Source organism: Ascaphus truei (assembly GCF_040206685.1).
Source record: "Ascaphus truei isolate aAscTru1 chromosome 18 unlocalized genomic scaffold, aAscTru1.hap1 SUPER_18_unloc_1, whole genome shotgun sequence".
Lineage (NCBI taxonomy): Eukaryota > Metazoa > Chordata > Amphibia > Anura > Ascaphidae > Ascaphus > Ascaphus truei.
Window position 1 is genome coordinate 1 of NW_027453856.1, and position 18,731 is coordinate 18,731.

Sequence of the window (18,731 nt, forward strand, 5' to 3'; positions counted from 1 at the left end):
GAAAATGACAGGTGCACTCAAATGTACTATAGACGGAATTCTTGATGTCAGAATTCTATTATGGAAGGTTGCATTGTGTTGAGCTTTCTGAGGAAAAAACGATATATTTCTTTGCCACTGCGGGAAAAAAGTAGCAAGAAATGAAACATTTTCATTTGCTGCGAGGAATGCCATGTATATTTTCATTAGGGAAGCGAAAAATAAAAACACCTACAGCACCTGGTATTCCCAGGCAGTCTTCCAACCCAGTACTAATCAAGCCTCACCCTGCTTAGCTTCCGAGATCTGACGGGATCGGGCGCATTCAAGGTAGTATGGCCGTAGGTGGAGATTGCTGTCTCATGATATCCTCTCATTCTTAAATCCATGAGCCTATATCTTGCTCCATGCATACACAGAGACTGAGAAAATGACAGGTGCACTCAAATGTACTATAGACGCAATTCTTGATGTCAGAATTCTATTTTGGAAGGTTGCTTTGTGTTGAACTTTCTGAGGAAAAAACGATATATTTCTTTTCCACTGCGGGAAAAAAGTAGCAAGAAATGAAACATTTTCATTTGCTGCGAGGAATGCCATGTATATTTTCATTAGGGAAGCGAAAAATAAAAACACCTACAGCACCTGGTATTCCCAGGCAGTCTTCCAACCCAGTACTAATCAAGCCTCACCCTGCTTAGCTTCCGAGATCTGACGGGATCGGGCGCTTTCAAGGTAGTATGGCCGTAGGTGGAGATTGCTGTCTCATGATATCCTCTCATTCTTAAATCCATGAGCCTATATCTTGCTCCATGCATACACAGAGACTGAGAAAATGACAGGTGCACTCAAATGTACTATAGACGGAATTCTTGATGTCAGAATTCTATTTTGGAAGGTTGCATTGTGTTGAGCTTTCTGAGGAAAAAACGATATATTTCTTTGCCACTGCGGGAAAAAAGTAGCAAGAAATGAAACATTTTCATTTGCTGCGAGGAATGCCATGTATATTTTCATTAGGGAAGCGAAAAATAAAAACACCTACAGCACCTGGTATTCCCAGGCAGTCTTCCAACCCAGTACTAATCAAGCCTCACCCTGCTTAGCTTCCGAGATCTGACGGGATCGGGCGCTTTCAAGGTAGTATGGCCGTAGGTGGAGATTGCTGTCTCATGATATCCTCTCATTCTTAAATCCATGAGCCTATATCTTGCTCCATGCATACACAGAGACTGAGAAAATGACAGGTGCACTCAAATGTACTATAGACGGAATTCTTGATGTCAGAATTCTATTTTGGAAGGTTGCATTGTGTTGAGCTTTCTGAGGAAAAAACGATATATTTCTTTGCCACTGTGGGAAAAAAAAGTAGTAAAAAATGAAACATTTTCATTTGCTGCAAGGAATGCCATGTATATTTTCATTAGGGAAGCGAAAAATAAAAACACCCACAGCACTTGGTATTCCCAGGCAGTCTCCCAACCCAGTACTAATCAAGCCTCACCCTGCTTAGCTTCCGAGATCTGACGGGATCGGGCGCTTTCAAGGTAGTATGGCCGTAGGTGGAGATTGCTGTCTCATGATATCCTCTCATTCTTAAATCCATGAGCCTATATCTTGCTCCATGCATACACAGAGACTGAGAAAATGACAGGTGCACTCAAATGTACTATAGACGGAATTCTTGATGTCAGAATTCTATTTTGGAAGGTTGCATTGTGTTGAACTTTCTGAGGAAAAAACGATATATTTCTTTTCCACTGCGGGAAAAAAGTAGCAAGAAATGAAACATTTTCATTTGCTGCGAGGAATGCCATGTATATTTTCATTAGGGAAGCGAAAAATAAAAACACCTACAGCACCTGGTATTCCCAGGCAGTCTTCCAACCCAGTACTAATCAAGCCTCACCCTGCTTAGCTTCCGAGATCTGACGGGATCGGGCGCTTTCAAGGTAGTATGGCCGTAGGTGGAGATTGCTGTCTCATGATATCCTCTCATTCTTAAATCCATGAGCCTATATCTTGCTCCATGCATACACAGAGATTGAGAAAATGACAGGTGCACTCAAATGTACTATAGACGGAATTCTTGATGTCAGAATTCTATTTTGGAAGGTTGCATTGTGTTGAGCTTTCTGAGGAAAAAACGATATATTTCTTTGCCACTGCGGGAAAAAAGTAGCAAGAAATGAAACATTTTCATTTGCTGCGAGGAATGCCATGTATATTTTCATTAGGGAAGCGAAAAATAAAAACACCTACAGCACCTGGTATTCCCAGGCAGTCTTCCAACCCAGTACTAATAAAGCCTCACCCTGCTTAGCTTCCGAGATCTGACGGGATCGGGCGCTTTCAAGGTAGTATGGCCGTACTGCACCGACACACTTTATTCGAGCAAATACCCGGTATGTACCTGGCAGATACCTGGAATGCGCCGCTCCTCACCTCTGACAAGCCCCGTTGCATTTGCCTTCCCAGTCTGGGTTCATGCCTGGCTGATGGGCGGCTGATCTGTTAAATGAGGATGATTAGGATTTAATAGGCTGCAATGCTTCGCGTGTCTACCAGATGGCATAAATTCATGAATTGTAATGCAGTGTATATATATATACTGTGCAGTATTGCAGCCAGCGGGAATAAAATGCTTCAATCCCTGCCTGAAAAATAACTCAATGTAATCGGGCAGAAAACAGTCACAAACCTCAATACACCCGGGTATACCCGAATTCGTGGGACTAGCCAAGCTCGAATAAAGTGTGTCGCCAGTGTAGGTGGAGATTGCTGTCTCATGATATCCTCTCATTCTTAAATCCATGAGCCTATATCTTGCTCCATGCATACACAGAGACTGAGAAAATGACAGGTGCACTCAAATGTACTATAGACGGAATTCTTGATGTCAGAATTCTATTTTGGAAGGTTGCATTGTGTTGAGCTTTCTGAGGAAAAAACGATATATTTCTTTGCCACTGTGGGAAAAAAAAGTAGTAAAAAATGAAACATTTTCATTTGCTGCAAGGAATGCCATGTATATTTTCATTAGGGAAGCGAAAAATAAAAACACCCACAGCACTTGGTATTCCCAGGCAGTCTCCCAACCCAGTACTAATCAAGCCTCACCCTGCTTAGCTTCCGAGATCTGACGGGATCGGGCGCTTTCAAGGTAGTATGGCCGTAGGTGGAGATTGCTGTCTCATGATATCCTCTCATTCTTAAATCCATGAGCCTATATCTTGCTCCATGCATACACAGAGACTGAGAAAATGACAGGTGCACTCAAATGTACTATAGACGGAATTCTTGATGTCAGAATTCTATTTTGGAAGGTTGCATTGTGTTGAACTTTCTGAGGAAAAAACGATATATTTCTTTTCCACTGCGGGAAAAAAGTAGTAAAAAATGAAACATTTTCATTTGCTGCAAGGAATGCCATGTATATTTTCATTAGGGAAGCGAAAAATAAAAACACCCACAGCACTTGGTATTCCCAGGCAGTCTCCCAACCCAGTACTAATCAAGCCTCACCCTGCTTAGCTTCCGAGATCTGACGGGATCGGGCGCTTTCAAGGTAGTATGGCCGTAGGTGGAGATTGCTGTCTCATGATATCCTCTCATTCTTAAATCCATGAGCCTATATCTTGCTCCATGCATACACAGAGACTGAGAAAATGACAGGTGCACTCAAATGTACTATAGACGGAATTCTTGATGTCAGAATTCTATTTTGGAAGGTTGCATTGTGTTGAACTTTCTGAGGAAAAAACGATATATTTCTTTTCCACTGCGGGAAAAAAGTAGTAAAAAATGAAACATTTTCATTTGCTGCAAGGAATGCCATGTATATTTTCATTAGGGAAGCGAAAAATAAAAACACCCACAGCACTTGGTATTCCCAGGCAGTCTCCCAACCCAGTACTAATCAAGCCTCACCCTGCTTAGCTTCCGAGATCTGACGGGATCGGGCGCTTTCAAGGTAGTATGGCCGTAGGTGGAGATTGCTGTCTCATGATATCCTCTCATTCTTAAATCCATGAGCCTATATCTTGCTCCATGCATACACAGAGACTGAGAAAATGACAGGTGCACTCAAATGTACTATAGACGGAATTCTTGATGTCAGAATTCTATTTTGGAAGGTTGCATTGTGTTGAACTTTCTGAGGAAAAAACGATATATTTCTTTTCCACTGCGGGAAAAAAGTAGCAAGAAATGAAACATTTTCATTTGCTGCGAGGAATGCCATGTATATTTTCATTAGGGAAGCGAAATATAAAAACACCTACAGCACCTGGTATTCCCAGGCAGTCTTCCAACCCAGTACTAATCAAGCCTCACCCTGCTTAGCTTCCGAGATCTGACGGGATCGGGCGCTTTCAAGGTAGTATGGCCGTAGGTGGAGATTGCTGTCTCATGATATCCTCTCATTCTTAAATCCATGAGCCTATATCTTGCTCCATGCATACACAGAGACTGAGAAAATGACAGGTGCACTCAAATGTACTATAGACGGAATTCTTGATGTCAGAATTCTATTTTGGAAGGTTGCATTGTGTTGAGCTTTCTGAGGAAAAAACGATATATTTCTTTGCCACTGCGGGAAAAAAGTAGCAAGAAATGAAACATTTTCATTTGCTGCGAGGAATGCCATGTATATTTTCATTAGGGAAGCGAAAAATAAAAACACCTACAGCACCTGGTATTCCCAGGCAGTCTTCCAACCCAGTACTAATCAAGCCTCACCCTGCTTAGCTTCCGAGATCTGACGGGATCGGGCGCATTCAAGGTAGTATGGCCGTAGGTGGAGATTGCTGTCTCATGATATCCTCTCATTCTTAAATCCATGAGCCTATATCTTGCTCCATGCATACACAGAGACTGAGAAAATGACAGGTGCACTCAAATGTACTATAGACGGAATTCTTGATGTCAGAATTCTATTTTGGAAGGTTGCATTGTGTTGAACTTTCTGAGGAAAAAACGATATATTTCTTTTCCACTGCGGGAAAAAAGTAGTAAAAAATGAAACATTTTCATTTGCTGCAAGGAATGCCATGTATATTTTCATTAGGGAAGCGAAAAATAAAAACACCCACAGCACTTGGTATTCCCAGGCAGTCTCCCAACCCAGTACTAATCAAGCCTCACCCTGCTTAGCTTCCGAGATCTGACGGGATCGGGCGCTTTCAAGGTAGTATGGCCGTAGGTGGAGATTGCTGTCTCATGATATCCTCTCATTCTTAAATCCATGAGCCTATATCTTGCTCCATGCATTCACAGAGACTGAGAAAATGACAGGTGCACTCAAATGTACTATAGACGGAATTCTTGATGTCAGAATTCTATTTTGGAAGGTTGCATTGTGTTGAGCTTTCTGAGGAAAAAACGATATATTTCTTTGCCACTGTGGGAAAAAAAAGTAGTAAAAAATGAAACATTTTCATTTGCTGCAAGGAATGCCATGTATATTTTCATTAGGGAAGCGAAAAATAAAATCACCCACAGCACTTGGTATTCCCAGGCAGTCTCCCAACCCAGTACTAATCAAGCCTCACCCTGCTTAGCTTCCGAGATCTGACGGGATCGGGCGCTTTCAAGGTAGTATGGCCGTAGGTGGAGATTGCTGTCTCATGATATCCTCTCATTCTTAAATCCATGAGCCTATATCTTGCTCCATGCATACACAGAGACTGAGAAAATGACAGGTGCACTCAAATGTACTATAGACGGATTTCTTGATGTCAGAATTCTATTTTGGAAGGTTGCATTGTGTTGAGCTTTCTGAGGAAAAAACGATATATTTCTTTGCCACTGCGGGAAAAAAGTAGCAAGAAATGAAACATTTTCATTTGCTGCGAGGAATGCCATGTATATTTTCATTAGGGAAGCGAAAAATAAAAACACCTACAGCACCTGGTATTCCCAGGCAGTCTTCCAACCCAGTACTAATCAAGCCTCACCCTGCTTAGCTTCCGAGATCTGACGGGATCGGGCGCTTTCAAGGTAGTATGGCCGTAGGTGGAGATTGCTGTCTCATGATATCCTCTCATTCTTAAATCCATGAGCCTATATCTTGCTCCATGCATACACAGAGACTGAGAAAATGACAGGTGCACTCAAATGTACTATAGACGGAATTCTTGATGTCAGAATTCTATTTTGGAAGGTTGCATTGTGTTGAGCTTTCTGAGGAAAAAACGATATATTTCTTTGCCACTGTGGGAAAAAAAAGTAGTAAAAAATGAAACATTTTCATTTGCTGCAAGGAATGCCATGTATATTTTCATTAGGGAAGCGAAAAATAAAAACACCCACAGCACTTGGTATTCCCAGGCAGTCTCCCAACCCAGTACTAATCAAGCCTCACCCTGCTTAGCTTCCGAGATCTGACGGGATCGGGCGCTTTCAAGGTAGTATGGCCGTAGGTGGAGATTGCTGTCTCATGATATCCTCTCATTCTTAAATCCATGAGCCTATATCTTGCTCCATGCATACACAGAGACTGAGAAAATGACAGGTGCACTCAAATGTACTATAGACGGAATTCTTGATGTCAGAATTCTATTTTGGAAGGTTGCATTGTGTTGGGCTTTCTGAGGAAAAAACGATATATTTCTTTGCCACTGCGGGAAAAAAGTAGCAAGAAATGAAACATTTTCATTTGCTGCGAGGAATGCCATGTATATTTTCATTAGGGAAGCGAAAAATAAAAACACCTACAGCACCTGGTATTCCCAGGCAGTCTTCCAACCCAGTACTAATCAAGCCTCACCCTGCTTAGCTTCCGAGATCTGACGGGATCGGGCACATTCAAGGTAGTATGGCCGTAGGTGGAGATTGCTGTCTCATGATATCCTCTCATTCTTAAATCCATGAGCCTATATCTTGCTCCATGCATACACAGAGACTGAGAAAATGACAGGTGCACTCAAATGTACTATAGACGGAATTCTTGATGTCAGAATTCTATTTTGGAAGGTTGCATTGTGTTGAACTTTCTGAGGAAAAAACGATATATTTCTTTTCCACTGCGGGAAAAAAGTAGTAAAAAATGAAACATTTTCATTTGCTGCAAGGAATGCCATGTATATTTTCATTAGGGAAGCGAAAAATAAAAACACCCACAGCACTTGGTATTCCCAGGCAGTCTCCCAACCCAGTACTAATCAAGCCTCACCCTGCTTAGCTTCCGAGATCTGACGGGATCGGGCGCTTTCAAGGTAGTATGGCCGTAGGTGGAGATTGCTGTCTCATGATATCCTCTCATTCTTAAATCCATGAGCCTATATCTTGCTCCATGCATTCACAGAGACTGAGAAAATGACAGGTGCACTCAAATGTACTATAGACGGAATTCTTGATGTCAGAATTCTATTTTGGAAGGTTGCATTGTGTTGAGCTTTCTGAGGAAAAAACGATATATTTCTTTGCCACTGTGGGAAAAAAAAGTAGTAAAAAATGAAACATTTTCATTTGCTGCAAGGAATGCCATGTATATTTTCATTAGGGAAGCGAAAAATAAAATCACCCACAGCACTTGGTATTCCCAGGCAGTCTCCCAACCCAGTACTAATCAAGCCTCACCCTGCTTAGCTTCCGAGATCTGACGGGATCGGGCGCTTTCAAGGTAGTATGGCCGTAGGTGGAGATTGCTGTCTCATGATATCCTCTCATTCTTAAATCCATGAGCCTATATCTTGCTCCATGCATACACAGAGACTGAGAAAATGACAGGTGCACTCAAATGTACTATAGACGGATTTCTTGATGTCAGAATTCTATTTTGGAAGGTTGCATTGTGTTGAGCTTTCTGAGGAAAAAACGATATATTTCTTTGCCACTGCGGGAAAAAAGTAGCAAGAAATGAAACATTTTCATTTGCTGCGAGGAATGCCATGTATATTTTCATTAGGGAAGCGAAAAATAAAAACACCTACAGCACCTGGTATTCCCAGGCAGTCTTCCAACCCAGTACTAATCAAGCCTCACCCTGCTTAGCTTCCGAGATCTGACGGGATCGGGCGCTTTCAAGGTAGTATGGCCGTAGGTGGAGATTGCTGTCTCATGATATCCTCTCATTCTTAAATCCATGAGCCTATATCTTGCTCCATGCATACACAGAGACTGAGAAAATGACAGGTGCACTCAAATGTACTATAGACGGAATTCTTGATGTCAGAATTCTATTTTGGAAGGTTGCATTGTGTTGAGCTTTCTGAGGAAAAAACGATATATTTCTTTGCCACTGTGGGAAAAAAAAGTAGTAAAAAATGAAACATTTTCATTTGCTGCAAGGAATGCCATGTATATTTTCATTAGGGAAGCGAAAAATAAAAACACCCACAGCACTTGGTATTCCCAGGCAGTCTCCCAACCCAGTACTAATCAAGCCTCACCCTGCTTAGCTTCCGAGATCTGACGGGATCGGGCGCTTTCAAGGTAGTATGGCCGTAGGTGGAGATTGCTGTCTCATGATATCCTCTCATTCTTAAATCCATGAGCCTATATCTTGCTCCATGCATACACAGAGACTGAGAAAATGACAGGTGCACTCAAATGTACTATAGACGGAATTCTTGATGTCAGAATTCTATTTTGGAAGGTTGCATTGTGTTGAACTTTCTGAGGAAAAAACGATATATTTCTTTTCCACTGCGGGAAAAAAGTAGTAAAAAATGAAACATTTTCATTTGCTGCAAGGAATGCCATGTATATTTTCATTAGGGAAGCGAAAAATAAAATCACCCACAGCACTTGGTATTCCCAGGCAGTCTCCCAACCCAGTACTAATCAAGCCTCACCCTGCTTAGCTTCCGAGATCTGACGGGATCGGGCGCTTTCAAGGTAGTATGGCCGTAGGTGGAGATTGCTGTCTCATGATATCCTCTCATTCTTAAATCCATGAGCCTATATCTTGCTCCATGCATACACAGAGACTGAGAAAATGACAGGTGCACTCAAATGTACTATAGACGGAATTCTTGATGTCAGAATTCTATTTTGGAAGGTTGCATTGTGTTGAACTTTCTGAGGAAAAAACGATATATTTCTTTTCCACTGCGGGAAAAAAGTAGCAAGAAATGAAACATTTTCATTTGCTGCGAGGAATGCCATGTATATTTTCATTAGGGAAGCGAAAAATAAAAACACCTACAGCACCTGGTATTCCCAGGCAGTCTTCCAACCCAGTACTAATCAAGCCTCACCCTGCTTAGCTTCCGAGATCTGACGGGATCGGGCGCTTTCAAGGTAGTATGGCCGTAGGTGGAGATTGCTGTCTCATGATATCCTCTCATTCTTAAATCCATGAGCCTATATCTTGCTCCATGCATACACAGAGACTGAGAAAATGACAGGTGCACTCAAATGTACTATAGACGGAATTCTTGATGTCAGAATTCTATTTTGGAAGGTTGCATTGTGTTGAGCTTTCTGAGGAAAAAACGATATATTTCTTTGCCACTGCGGGAAAAAAGTAGTAAAAAATGAAACATTTTCATTTGCTGCAAGGAATGCCATGTATATTTTCATTAGGGAAGCGAAAAATAAAAACACCCACAGCACTTGGTATTCCCAGGCAGTCTCCCAACCCAGTACTAATCAAGCTTCACCCTGCTTAGCTTCCGAGATCTGACGGGATCAGGCGCTTTCAAGGTAGTATGGCCGTAGGTGGAGATTGCTGTCTCATGATATCCTCTCATTCTTAAATCCATGAGCCTATATCTTGCTCCATGCATACACAGAGACTGAGAAAATGACAGGTGCACTCAAATGTACTATAGACGGAATTCTTGATGTCAGAATTCTATTTTGGAAGGTTTCATTGTGTTGAACTTTCTGAGGAAAAAACGATATATTTCTTTTCCACTGCAGGAAAAAAGTAGTAAAAAATGAAACATTTTCCTTTGCTGCAAGGAATGCCATGTATATTTTCATTAGGGAAGCGAAAAATAAAAACACCCACAGCACTTGGTATTCCCAGGCAGTCTCCCAACCCAGTACTAATCAAGCCTCACCCTGCTTAGCTTCCGAGATCTGACGGGATCGGGCGCTTTCAAGGTAGTATGGCCGTAGGTGGAGATTGCTGTCTCATGATATCCTCTCATTCTTAAATCCATGAGCCTATATCTTGCTCCATGCATACACAGAGACTGAGAAAATGACAGGTGCACTCAAATGTACTATAGACGGAATTCTTGATGTCAGAATTCTATTTTGGAAGGTTGCATTGTGTTGAACTTTCTGAGGAAAAAACGATATATTTCTTTTCCACTGCGGGAAAAAAGTAGCAAGAAATGAAACATTTTCATTTGCTGCGAGGAATGCCATGTATATTTTCATTAGGGAAGCGAAAAATAAAAACACCTACAGCACCTGGTATTCCCAGGCAGTCTTCCAACCCAGTACTAATCAAGCCTCACCCTGCTTAGCTTCCGAGATCTGACGGGATCGGGCGCTTTCAAGGTAGTATGGCCGTAGGTGGAGATTGCTGTCTCATGATATCCTCTCATTCTTAAATCCATGAGCCTATATCTTGCTCCATGCATACACAGAGACTGAGAAAATGACAGGTGCACTCAAATGTACTATAGACGGAATTCTTGATGTCAGAATTCTATTTTGGAAGGTTGCATTGTGTTGAACTTTCTGAGGAAAAAACGATATATTTCTTTTCCACTGCGGGAAAAAAGTAGCAAGAAATGAAACATTTTCATTTGCTGCGAGGAATGCCATGTATATTTTCATTAGGGAAGCGAAAAATAAAAACACCTACAGCACCTGGTATTTCCAGGCAGTCTTCCAACCCAGTACTAATCAAGCCTCACCCTGCTTAGCTTCCGAGATCTGACGGGATCGGGCGCTTTCAAGGTAGTATGGCCGTAGGTGGAGATTGCTGTCTCATGATATCCTCTCATTCTTAAATCCATGAGCCTATATCTTGCTCCATGCATACACAGAGACTGAGAAAATGACAGGTGCACTCAAATGTACTATAGACGGAATTCTTGATGTCAGAATTCTATTTTGGAAGGTTGCATTGTGTTGAGCTTTCTGAGGAAAAAACGATATATTTCTTTGCCACTGCGGGAAAAAAGTAGCAAGAAATGAAACATTTTCATTTGCTGCGAGGAATGCCATGTATATTTTCATTAGGGAAGCGAAAAATAAAAACACCTACAGCACCTGGTATTCCCAGGCAGTCTTCCAACCCAGTACTAATCAAGCCTCACCCTGCTTAGCTTCCGAGATCTGACGGGATCGGGCGCTTTCAAGGTAGTATGGCCGTAGGTGGAGATTGCTGTCTCATGATATCCTCTCATTCTTAAATCCATGAGCCTATATCTTGCTCCATGCATACACAGAGACTGAGAAAATGACAGGTGCACTCAAATGTACTATAGACGGAATTCTTGATGTCAGAATTCTATTTTGGAAGGTTGCATTGTGTTGAGCTTTCTGAGGAAAAAACGATATATTTCTTTGCCACTGTGGGAAAAAAAAGTAGTAAAAAATGAAACATTTTCATTTGCTGCAAGGAATGCCATGTATATTTTCATTAGGGAAGCGAAAAATAAAAACACCCACAGCACTTGGTATTCCCAGGCAGTCTCCCAACCCAGTACTAATCAAGCCTCACCCTGCTTAGCTTCCGAGATCTGACGGGATCGGGCGCTTTCAAGGTAGTATGGCCGTAGGTGGAGATTGCTGTCTCATGATATCCTCTCATTCTTAAATCCATGAGCCTATATCTTGCTCCATGCATACACAGAGACTGAGAAAATGACAGGTGCACTCAAATGTACTATAGACGGAATTCTTGATGTCAGAATTCTATTTTGGAAGGTTGCATTGTGTTGAACTTTCTGAGGAAAAAACGATATATTTCTTTTCCACTGCGGGAAAAAAGTAGTAAAAAATGAAACATTTTCATTTGCTGCAAGGAATGCCATGTATATTTTCATTAGGGAAGCGAAAAATAAAAACACCCACAGCACTTGGTATTCCCAGGCAGTCTCCCAACCCAGTACTAATCAAGCCTCACCCTGCTTAGCTTCCGAGATCTGACGGGATCGGGCGCTTTCAAGGTAGTATGGCCGTAGGTGGAGATTGCTGTCTCATGATATCCTCTCATTCTTAAATCCATGAGCCTATATCTTGCTCCATGCATACACAGAGACTGAGAAAATGACAGGTGCACTCAAATGTACTATAGACGGAATTCTTGATGTCAGAATTCTATTTTGGAAGGTTGCATTGTGTTGAACTTTCTGAGGAAAAAACGATATATTTCTTTTCCACTGCGGGAAAAAAGTAGCAAGAAATGAAACATTTTCATTTGCTGCGAGGAATGCCATGTATATTTTCATTAGGGAAGCGAAATATAAAAACACCTACAGCACCTGGTATTCCCAGGCAGTCTTCCAACCCAGTACTAATCAAGCCTCACCCTGCTTAGCTTCCGAGATCTGACGGGATCGGGCGCTTTCAAGGTAGTATGGCCGTAGGTGGAGATTGCTGTCTCATGATATCCTCTCATTCTTAAATCCATGAGCCTATATCTTGCTCCATGCATACACAGAGACTGAGAAAATGACAGGTGCACTCAAATGTACTATAGACGGAATTCTTGATGTCAGAATTCTATTTTGGAAGGTTGCATTGTGTTGAGCTTTCTGAGGAAAAAACGATATATTTCTTTGCCACTGCGGGAAAAAAGTAGCAAGAAATGAAACATTTTCATTTGCTGCGAGGAATGCCATGTATATTTTCATTAGGGAAGCGAAAAATAAAAACACCTACAGCACCTGGTATTCCCAGGCAGTCTTCCAACCCAGTACTAATCAAGCCTCACCCTGCTTAGCTTCCGAGATCTGACGGGATCGGGCGCATTCAAGGTAGTATGGCCGTAGGTGGAGATTGCTGTCTCATGATATCCTCTCATTCTTAAATCCATGAGCCTATATCTTGCTCCATGCATACACAGAGACTGAGAAAATGACAGGTGCACTCAAATGTACTATAGACGGAATTCTTGATGTCAGAATTCTATTTTGGAAGGTTGCATTGTGTTGAACTTTCTGAGGAAAAAACGATATATTTCTTTTCCACTGCGGGAAAAAAGTAGTAAAAAATGAAACATTTTCATTTGCTGCAAGGAATGCCATGTATATTTTCATTAGGGAAGCGAAAAATAAAAACACCCACAGCACTTGGTATTCCCAGGCAGTCTCCCAACCCAGTACTAATCAAGCCTCACCCTGCTTAGCTTCCGAGATCTGACGGGATCGGGCGCTTTCAAGGTAGTATGGCCGTAGGTGGAGATTGCTGTCTCATGATATCCTCTCATTCTTAAATCCATGAGCCTATATCTTGCTCCATGCATACACAGAGACTGAGAAAATGACAGGTGCACTCAAATGTACTATAGACGGAATTCTTGATGTCAGAATTCTATTTTGGAAGGTTGCATTGTGTTGAACTTTCTGAGGAAAAAACGATATATTTCTTTTCCACTGCGGGATAAAAGTAGCAAGAAATGAAACATTTTCATTTGCTGCGAGGAATGCCATGTATATTTTCATTAGGGAAGCGAAAAATAAAAACACCTACAGCACCTGGTATTCCCAGGCAGTCTTCCAACCCAGTACTAATCAAGCCTCACCCTGCTTAGCTTCCGAGATCTGACGGGATCGGGCGCTTTCAAGGTAGTATGGCCGTAGGTGGAGATTGCTGTCTCATGATATCCTCTCATTCTTAAATCCATGAGCCTATATCTTGCTCCATGCATACACAGAGACTGAGAAAATGACAGGTGCACTCAAATGTACTATAGACGGAATTCTTGATGTCAGAATTCTATTTTGGAAGGTTGCATTGTGTTGAGCTTTCTGAGGAAAAAACGATATATTTCTTTGCCACTGTGGGAAAAAAAAGTAGTAAAAAATGAAACATTTTCATTTGCTGCAAGGAATGCCATGTATATTTTCATTAGGGAAGCGAAAAATAAAATCACCCACAGCACTTGGTATTCCCAGGCAGTCTCCCAACCCAGTACTAATCAAGCCTCACCCTGCTTAGCTTCCGAGATCTGACGGGATCGGGCGCTTTCAAGGTAGTATGGCCGTAGGTGGAGATTGCTGTCTCATGATATCCTCTCATTCTTAAATCCATGAGCCTATATCTTGCTCCATGCATACACAGAGACTGAGAAAATGACAGGTGCACTCAAATGTACTATAGACGGAATTCTTGATGTCAGAATTCTATTTTGGAAGGTTGCATTGTGTTGAGCTTTCTGAGGAAAAAACGATATATTTCTTTGCCACTGCGGGAAAAAAGTAGCAAGAAATGAAACATTTTCATTTGCTGCGAGGAATGCCATGTATATTTTCATTAGGGAAGCGAAAAATAAAAACACCTACAGCACCTGGTATTCCCAGGCAGTCTTCCAACCCAGTACTAATCAAGCCTCACCCTGCTTAGCTTCCGAGATCTGACGGGATCGGGCGCTTTCAAGGTAGTATGGCCGTAGGTGGAGATTTGCTGTCTCATGATATCCTCTCATTCTTAAATCCATGAGCCTATATCTTGCTCCATGCATACACAGAGACTGAGAAAATGACAGGTGCACTCAAATGTACTATAGACGGAATTCTTGATGTCAGAATTCTATTTTGGAAGGTTGCATTGTGTTGAGCTTTCTGAGGAAAAAACGATATATTTCTTTGCCACTGTGGGAAAAAAAAGTAGTAAAAAATGAAACATTTTCATTTGCTGCAAGGAATGCCATGTATATTTTCATTAGGGAAGCGAAAAATAAAAACACCCACAGCACTTGGTATTCCCAGGCAGTCTCCCAACCCAGTACTAATCAAGCCTCACCCTGCTTAGCTTCCGAGATCTGACGGGATCGGGCGCTTTCAAGGTAGTATGGCCGTAGGTGGAGATTGCTGTCTCATGATATCCTCTCATTCTTAAATCCATGAGCCTATATCTTGCTCCATGCATACACAGAGACTGAGAAAATGACAGGTGCACTCAAATGTACTATAGACGGAATTCTTGATGTCAGAATTCTATTTTGGAAGGTTGCATTGTGTTGAACTTTCTGAGGAAAAAACGATATATTTCTTTTCCACTGCGGGAAAAAAGTAGTAAAAAATGAAACATTTTCATTTGCTGCAAGGAATGCCATGTATATTTTCATTAGGGAAGCGAAAAATAAAATCACCCACAGCACTTGGTATTCCCAGGCAGTCTCCCAACCCAGTACTAATCAAGCCTCACCCTGCTTAGCTTCCGAGATCTGACGGGATCGGGCGCTTTCAAGGTAGTATGGCCGTAGGTGGAGATTGCTGTCTCATGATATCCTCTCATTCTTAAATCCATGAGCCTATATCTTGCTCCATGCATACACAGAGACTGAGAAAATGACAGGTGCACTCAAATGTACTATAGACGGAATTCTTGATGTCAGAATTCTATTTTGGAAGGTTGCATTGTGTTGAACTTTCTGAGGAAAAAACGATATATTTCTTTTCCACTGCGGGAAAAAAGTAGTAAAAAATGAAACATTTTCATTTGCTGCAAGGAATGCCATGTATATTTTCATTAGGGAAGCGAAAAATAAAAACACCCACAGCACTTGGTATTCCCAGGCAGTCTCCCAACCCAGTACTAATCAAGCCTCACCCTGCTTAGCTTCCGAGATCTGACGGGATCGGGCGCTTTCAAGGTAGTATGGCCGTAGGTGGAGATTGCTGTCTCATGATATCCTCTCATTCTTAAATCCATGAGCCTATATCTTGCTCCACGCATACACAGAGACTGAGAAAATGACAGGTGCACTCAAATGTACTATAGACGGAATTCTTGATGTCAGAATTCTATTTTGGAAGGTTGCATTGTGTTGAACTTTCTGAGGAAAAAACGATATATTTATTTTCCACTGCGGGAAAAAAGTAGCAAGAAATGAAACATTTTCATTTGCTGCGAGGAATGCCATGTATATTTTCATTAGGGAAGCGAAAAATAAAAACACCTACAGCACCTGGTATTCCCAGGCAGTCTTCCAACCCAGTACTAATCAAGCCTCACCCTGCTTAGCTTCCGAGATCTGACGGGATCGGGCGCTTTCAAGGTAGTATGGCCGTAGGTGGAGATTGCTGTCTCATGATATCCTCTCATTCTTAAATCCATGAGCCTATATCTTGCTCCATGCATACACAGAGACTGAGAAAATGACAGGTGCACTCAAATGTACTATAGACGGAATTCTTGATGTCAGAATTCTATTTTGGAAGGTTGCATTGTGTTGAGCTTTCTGAGGAAAAAACGATATATTTCTTTGCCACTGCGGGAAAAAAGTAGTAAAAAATGAAACATTTTCATTTGCTGCAAGGAATGCCATGTATATTTTCATTAGGGAAGCGAAAAATAAAAACACCCACAGCACTTAGTATTCCCAGGCAGTCTCCCAACCCAGTACTAATCAAGCTTCACCCTGCTTAGCTTCCGAGATCTGACGGGATCGGGCGCTTTCAAGGTAGTATGGCCGTAGGTGGAGATTGCTGTCTCATGATATCCTCTCATTCTTAAATCCATGAGCCTATATCTTGCTCCATGCATACACAGAGACTGAGAAAATGACAGGTGCACTCAAATGTACTATAGACGGAATTCTTGATGTCAGAATTCTATTTTGGAAGGTTGCATTGTGTTGAACTTTCTGAGGAAAAAACGATATATTTCTTTTCCACTGCGGGAAAAAAGTAGTAAAAAATGAAACATTTTCATTTGCTGCAAGGAATGCCATGTATATTTTCATTAGGGAAGCGAAAAATAAAAACACCCACAGCACTTGGTATTCCCAGGCAGTCTCCCAACCCAGTACTAATCAAGCCTCACCCTGCTTAGCTTCCGAGATCTGACGGGATCGGGCGCTTTCAAGGTAGTATGGCCGTAGGTGGAGATTGCTGTCTCATGATATCCTCTCATTCTTAAATCCATGAGCCTATATCTTGCTCCATGCATACACAGAGACTGAGAAAATGACAGGTGCACTCAAATGTACTATAGACGGAATTCTTGATGTCAGAATTCTATTTTGGAAGGTTGCATTGTGTTGAACTTTCTGAGGAAAAAACGATATATTTATTTTCCACTGCGGGAAAAAAGTAGCAAGAAATTAAACATTTTCATTTGCTGCGAGGAATGCCATGTATATTTTCATTAGGGAAGCGAAAAATAAAAACACCTACAGCACCTGGTATTCCCAGGCAGTCTTCCAACCCAGTACTAATCAAGCCTCACCCTGCTTAGCTTCCGAGATCTGACGGGATCGGGCGCTTTCAAGGTAGTATGGCCGTAGGTGGAGATTGCTGTCTCATGATATCCTCTCATTCTTAAATCCATGAGCCTATATCTTGCTCCATGCATACACAGAGACTGAGAAAATGACAGGTGCACTCAAATGTACTATAGACGGAATTCTTGATGTCAGAATTCTATTTTGGAAGGTTGCATTGTGTTGAACTTTCTGAGGAAAAAACGATATATTTCTTTTCCACTGCGGGAAAAAAGTAGTAAAAAATGAAACATTTTCATTTGCTGCAAGGAATGCCATGTATATTTTCATTAGGGAAGCGAAAAATAAAAACACCCACAGCACTTGGTATTCCCAGGCAGTCTCCCAACCCAGTACTAATCAAGCCTCACCCTGCTTAGCTTCCGAGATCTGACGGGATCGGGCGCTTTCAAGGTAGTATGGCCGTAGGTGGAGATTGCTGTCTCATGATATCCTCTCATTCTTAAATCCATGAGCCTATATCTTGCTCCATGCATACACAGAGACTGAGAAAATGACAGGTGCACTCAAATGTACTATAGACGGAATTCTTGATGTCAGAATTCTATTTTGGAAGGTTGCATTGTGTTGAACTTTCTGAGGAAAAAACGATATATTTCTTTTCCACTGCGGGAAAAAAGTAGCAAGAAATGAAACATTTTCATTTGCTGCGAGGAATGCCATGTATATTTTCATTAGGGAAGCGAAAAATAAAAACACCTACAGCACCTGGTATTCCCAGGCAGTCTTCCAACCCAGTACTAATCAAGCCTCACCCTGCTTAGCTTCCGAGATCTGACGGGATCGGGCGCTTTCAAGGTAGTATGGCCGTAGGTGGAGATTGCTGTCTCATGATATCCTCTCATTCTTAAATCCATGAGCCTATATCTTGCTCCATGCATACACAGAGACTGAGAAAATGACAGGTGCACTCAAATGTACTATAGACGGAATTCTTGATGTCAGAATTCTATTTTGGAAGGTTGCATTGTGTTGAACTTTCTGAGGAAAAAACGATATATTTCTTTTCCACTGCGGGAAAAAAGTAGCAAGAAATGAAACATTTTCATTTGCTGCGAGGAATGCCATGTATATTTTCATTAGGGAAGCGAAAAATAAAAACACCTACAGCACCTGGTATTTCCAGGCAGTCTTCCAACCCAGTACTAATCAAGCCTCACCCTGCTTAGCTTCCGAGATCTGACGGGATCGGGCGCTTTCAAGGTAGTATGGCCGTAGGTGGAGATTGCTGTCTCATGATATCCTCTCATTCTTAAATCCATGAGCCTATATCTTGCTCCATGCATACACAGAGACTGAGAAAATGACAGGTGCACTCAAATGTACTATAGACGGAATTCTTGATGTCAGAATTCTATTTTGGAAGGTTGCATTGTGTTGAGCTTTC

The 18,731-nt window shown here is 41.6% G+C and overlaps 44 non-coding genes and 1 pseudogene across 44 annotated transcripts; all 45 read right to left on the bottom strand.

Moving 5' to 3' along the window:
* Nucleotides 1-207: 207 nt before the first annotated feature.
* LOC142474456 (5S ribosomal RNA) lies at nucleotides 208-326 on the bottom strand. Its single transcript, XR_012790404.1, has one exon. It is a non-coding gene; the product is annotated as a 5S ribosomal RNA (ribosomal RNA).
* Nucleotides 327-612: 286 nt separating this feature from the next.
* LOC142474268 (5S ribosomal RNA) lies at nucleotides 613-731 on the bottom strand. Its single transcript, XR_012790231.1, has one exon. It is a non-coding gene; the product is annotated as a 5S ribosomal RNA (ribosomal RNA).
* Nucleotides 732-1,017: 286 nt separating this feature from the next.
* LOC142474269 (5S ribosomal RNA) lies at nucleotides 1,018-1,136 on the bottom strand. The gene has a single exon (XR_012790232.1). It is a non-coding gene; the product is annotated as a 5S ribosomal RNA (ribosomal RNA).
* A 288-nt stretch (nucleotides 1,137-1,424) lies between these two features.
* Nucleotides 1,425-1,543, bottom strand: LOC142474525 (5S ribosomal RNA). Its single transcript, XR_012790469.1, has one exon. It is a non-coding gene; the product is annotated as a 5S ribosomal RNA (ribosomal RNA).
* Nucleotides 1,544-1,829: 286 nt separating this feature from the next.
* Nucleotides 1,830-1,948, bottom strand: LOC142474270 (5S ribosomal RNA). The gene has a single exon (XR_012790233.1). It is a non-coding gene; the product is annotated as a 5S ribosomal RNA (ribosomal RNA).
* A 286-nt stretch (nucleotides 1,949-2,234) lies between these two features.
* On the bottom strand, nucleotides 2,235-2,353 carry LOC142474689 (5S ribosomal RNA; annotated as a pseudogene).
* Nucleotides 2,354-3,040: 687 nt separating this feature from the next.
* Nucleotides 3,041-3,159, bottom strand: LOC142474643 (5S ribosomal RNA). The gene has a single exon (XR_012790580.1). It is a non-coding gene; the product is annotated as a 5S ribosomal RNA (ribosomal RNA).
* A 286-nt stretch (nucleotides 3,160-3,445) lies between these two features.
* On the bottom strand, nucleotides 3,446-3,564 carry LOC142474170 (5S ribosomal RNA). Its single transcript, XR_012790142.1, has one exon. It is a non-coding gene; the product is annotated as a 5S ribosomal RNA (ribosomal RNA).
* Nucleotides 3,565-3,850: 286 nt separating this feature from the next.
* Nucleotides 3,851-3,969, bottom strand: LOC142474182 (5S ribosomal RNA). The gene has a single exon (XR_012790153.1). It is a non-coding gene; the product is annotated as a 5S ribosomal RNA (ribosomal RNA).
* Nucleotides 3,970-4,255: 286 nt separating this feature from the next.
* LOC142474271 (5S ribosomal RNA) lies at nucleotides 4,256-4,374 on the bottom strand. The gene has a single exon (XR_012790234.1). It is a non-coding gene; the product is annotated as a 5S ribosomal RNA (ribosomal RNA).
* Nucleotides 4,375-4,660: 286 nt separating this feature from the next.
* On the bottom strand, nucleotides 4,661-4,779 carry LOC142474457 (5S ribosomal RNA). Its single transcript, XR_012790405.1, has one exon. It is a non-coding gene; the product is annotated as a 5S ribosomal RNA (ribosomal RNA).
* Nucleotides 4,780-5,065: 286 nt separating this feature from the next.
* Nucleotides 5,066-5,184, bottom strand: LOC142474194 (5S ribosomal RNA). Its single transcript, XR_012790164.1, has one exon. It is a non-coding gene; the product is annotated as a 5S ribosomal RNA (ribosomal RNA).
* A 288-nt stretch (nucleotides 5,185-5,472) lies between these two features.
* Nucleotides 5,473-5,591, bottom strand: LOC142474206 (5S ribosomal RNA). Its single transcript, XR_012790175.1, has one exon. It is a non-coding gene; the product is annotated as a 5S ribosomal RNA (ribosomal RNA).
* Nucleotides 5,592-5,877: 286 nt separating this feature from the next.
* Nucleotides 5,878-5,996, bottom strand: LOC142474272 (5S ribosomal RNA). The gene has a single exon (XR_012790235.1). It is a non-coding gene; the product is annotated as a 5S ribosomal RNA (ribosomal RNA).
* A 288-nt stretch (nucleotides 5,997-6,284) lies between these two features.
* Nucleotides 6,285-6,403, bottom strand: LOC142474218 (5S ribosomal RNA). Its single transcript, XR_012790186.1, has one exon. It is a non-coding gene; the product is annotated as a 5S ribosomal RNA (ribosomal RNA).
* Nucleotides 6,404-6,689: 286 nt separating this feature from the next.
* Nucleotides 6,690-6,808, bottom strand: LOC142474537 (5S ribosomal RNA). The gene has a single exon (XR_012790480.1). It is a non-coding gene; the product is annotated as a 5S ribosomal RNA (ribosomal RNA).
* Nucleotides 6,809-7,094: 286 nt separating this feature from the next.
* On the bottom strand, nucleotides 7,095-7,213 carry LOC142474231 (5S ribosomal RNA). Its single transcript, XR_012790197.1, has one exon. It is a non-coding gene; the product is annotated as a 5S ribosomal RNA (ribosomal RNA).
* A 288-nt stretch (nucleotides 7,214-7,501) lies between these two features.
* Nucleotides 7,502-7,620, bottom strand: LOC142474243 (5S ribosomal RNA). Its single transcript, XR_012790208.1, has one exon. It is a non-coding gene; the product is annotated as a 5S ribosomal RNA (ribosomal RNA).
* Nucleotides 7,621-7,906: 286 nt separating this feature from the next.
* Nucleotides 7,907-8,025, bottom strand: LOC142474273 (5S ribosomal RNA). The gene has a single exon (XR_012790236.1). It is a non-coding gene; the product is annotated as a 5S ribosomal RNA (ribosomal RNA).
* A 288-nt stretch (nucleotides 8,026-8,313) lies between these two features.
* Nucleotides 8,314-8,432, bottom strand: LOC142474255 (5S ribosomal RNA). Its single transcript, XR_012790219.1, has one exon. It is a non-coding gene; the product is annotated as a 5S ribosomal RNA (ribosomal RNA).
* Nucleotides 8,433-8,718: 286 nt separating this feature from the next.
* Nucleotides 8,719-8,837, bottom strand: LOC142474267 (5S ribosomal RNA). The gene has a single exon (XR_012790230.1). It is a non-coding gene; the product is annotated as a 5S ribosomal RNA (ribosomal RNA).
* A 286-nt stretch (nucleotides 8,838-9,123) lies between these two features.
* Nucleotides 9,124-9,242, bottom strand: LOC142474275 (5S ribosomal RNA). The gene has a single exon (XR_012790237.1). It is a non-coding gene; the product is annotated as a 5S ribosomal RNA (ribosomal RNA).
* A 286-nt stretch (nucleotides 9,243-9,528) lies between these two features.
* Nucleotides 9,529-9,647, bottom strand: LOC142474589 (5S ribosomal RNA). The gene has a single exon (XR_012790529.1). It is a non-coding gene; the product is annotated as a 5S ribosomal RNA (ribosomal RNA).
* Nucleotides 9,648-9,933: 286 nt separating this feature from the next.
* LOC142474279 (5S ribosomal RNA) lies at nucleotides 9,934-10,052 on the bottom strand. Its single transcript, XR_012790241.1, has one exon. It is a non-coding gene; the product is annotated as a 5S ribosomal RNA (ribosomal RNA).
* A 286-nt stretch (nucleotides 10,053-10,338) lies between these two features.
* Nucleotides 10,339-10,457, bottom strand: LOC142474276 (5S ribosomal RNA). Its single transcript, XR_012790238.1, has one exon. It is a non-coding gene; the product is annotated as a 5S ribosomal RNA (ribosomal RNA).
* Nucleotides 10,458-10,743: 286 nt separating this feature from the next.
* LOC142474552 (5S ribosomal RNA) lies at nucleotides 10,744-10,862 on the bottom strand. The gene has a single exon (XR_012790494.1). It is a non-coding gene; the product is annotated as a 5S ribosomal RNA (ribosomal RNA).
* Nucleotides 10,863-11,148: 286 nt separating this feature from the next.
* On the bottom strand, nucleotides 11,149-11,267 carry LOC142474277 (5S ribosomal RNA). Its single transcript, XR_012790239.1, has one exon. It is a non-coding gene; the product is annotated as a 5S ribosomal RNA (ribosomal RNA).
* A 288-nt stretch (nucleotides 11,268-11,555) lies between these two features.
* On the bottom strand, nucleotides 11,556-11,674 carry LOC142474292 (5S ribosomal RNA). Its single transcript, XR_012790253.1, has one exon. It is a non-coding gene; the product is annotated as a 5S ribosomal RNA (ribosomal RNA).
* A 286-nt stretch (nucleotides 11,675-11,960) lies between these two features.
* LOC142474304 (5S ribosomal RNA) lies at nucleotides 11,961-12,079 on the bottom strand. The gene has a single exon (XR_012790264.1). It is a non-coding gene; the product is annotated as a 5S ribosomal RNA (ribosomal RNA).
* Nucleotides 12,080-12,365: 286 nt separating this feature from the next.
* On the bottom strand, nucleotides 12,366-12,484 carry LOC142474278 (5S ribosomal RNA). The gene has a single exon (XR_012790240.1). It is a non-coding gene; the product is annotated as a 5S ribosomal RNA (ribosomal RNA).
* A 286-nt stretch (nucleotides 12,485-12,770) lies between these two features.
* Nucleotides 12,771-12,889, bottom strand: LOC142474458 (5S ribosomal RNA). Its single transcript, XR_012790406.1, has one exon. It is a non-coding gene; the product is annotated as a 5S ribosomal RNA (ribosomal RNA).
* Nucleotides 12,890-13,175: 286 nt separating this feature from the next.
* Nucleotides 13,176-13,294, bottom strand: LOC142474317 (5S ribosomal RNA). The gene has a single exon (XR_012790275.1). It is a non-coding gene; the product is annotated as a 5S ribosomal RNA (ribosomal RNA).
* A 286-nt stretch (nucleotides 13,295-13,580) lies between these two features.
* LOC142474280 (5S ribosomal RNA) lies at nucleotides 13,581-13,699 on the bottom strand. The gene has a single exon (XR_012790242.1). It is a non-coding gene; the product is annotated as a 5S ribosomal RNA (ribosomal RNA).
* A 288-nt stretch (nucleotides 13,700-13,987) lies between these two features.
* Nucleotides 13,988-14,106, bottom strand: LOC142474329 (5S ribosomal RNA). The gene has a single exon (XR_012790286.1). It is a non-coding gene; the product is annotated as a 5S ribosomal RNA (ribosomal RNA).
* A 286-nt stretch (nucleotides 14,107-14,392) lies between these two features.
* Nucleotides 14,393-14,511, bottom strand: LOC142474281 (5S ribosomal RNA). Its single transcript, XR_012790243.1, has one exon. It is a non-coding gene; the product is annotated as a 5S ribosomal RNA (ribosomal RNA).
* Nucleotides 14,512-14,800: 289 nt separating this feature from the next.
* On the bottom strand, nucleotides 14,801-14,919 carry LOC142474342 (5S ribosomal RNA). Its single transcript, XR_012790297.1, has one exon. It is a non-coding gene; the product is annotated as a 5S ribosomal RNA (ribosomal RNA).
* A 286-nt stretch (nucleotides 14,920-15,205) lies between these two features.
* On the bottom strand, nucleotides 15,206-15,324 carry LOC142474353 (5S ribosomal RNA). The gene has a single exon (XR_012790308.1). It is a non-coding gene; the product is annotated as a 5S ribosomal RNA (ribosomal RNA).
* A 286-nt stretch (nucleotides 15,325-15,610) lies between these two features.
* Nucleotides 15,611-15,729, bottom strand: LOC142474365 (5S ribosomal RNA). The gene has a single exon (XR_012790319.1). It is a non-coding gene; the product is annotated as a 5S ribosomal RNA (ribosomal RNA).
* Nucleotides 15,730-16,015: 286 nt separating this feature from the next.
* LOC142474282 (5S ribosomal RNA) lies at nucleotides 16,016-16,134 on the bottom strand. Its single transcript, XR_012790244.1, has one exon. It is a non-coding gene; the product is annotated as a 5S ribosomal RNA (ribosomal RNA).
* Nucleotides 16,135-16,420: 286 nt separating this feature from the next.
* LOC142474598 (5S ribosomal RNA) lies at nucleotides 16,421-16,539 on the bottom strand. The gene has a single exon (XR_012790538.1). It is a non-coding gene; the product is annotated as a 5S ribosomal RNA (ribosomal RNA).
* Nucleotides 16,540-16,825: 286 nt separating this feature from the next.
* Nucleotides 16,826-16,944, bottom strand: LOC142474377 (5S ribosomal RNA). Its single transcript, XR_012790330.1, has one exon. It is a non-coding gene; the product is annotated as a 5S ribosomal RNA (ribosomal RNA).
* Nucleotides 16,945-17,230: 286 nt separating this feature from the next.
* Nucleotides 17,231-17,349, bottom strand: LOC142474283 (5S ribosomal RNA). Its single transcript, XR_012790245.1, has one exon. It is a non-coding gene; the product is annotated as a 5S ribosomal RNA (ribosomal RNA).
* A 286-nt stretch (nucleotides 17,350-17,635) lies between these two features.
* LOC142474388 (5S ribosomal RNA) lies at nucleotides 17,636-17,754 on the bottom strand. The gene has a single exon (XR_012790341.1). It is a non-coding gene; the product is annotated as a 5S ribosomal RNA (ribosomal RNA).
* A 286-nt stretch (nucleotides 17,755-18,040) lies between these two features.
* Nucleotides 18,041-18,159, bottom strand: LOC142474284 (5S ribosomal RNA). The gene has a single exon (XR_012790246.1). It is a non-coding gene; the product is annotated as a 5S ribosomal RNA (ribosomal RNA).
* Nucleotides 18,160-18,445: 286 nt separating this feature from the next.
* LOC142474553 (5S ribosomal RNA) lies at nucleotides 18,446-18,564 on the bottom strand. Its single transcript, XR_012790495.1, has one exon. It is a non-coding gene; the product is annotated as a 5S ribosomal RNA (ribosomal RNA).
* Nucleotides 18,565-18,731: the final 167 nt, after the last annotated feature.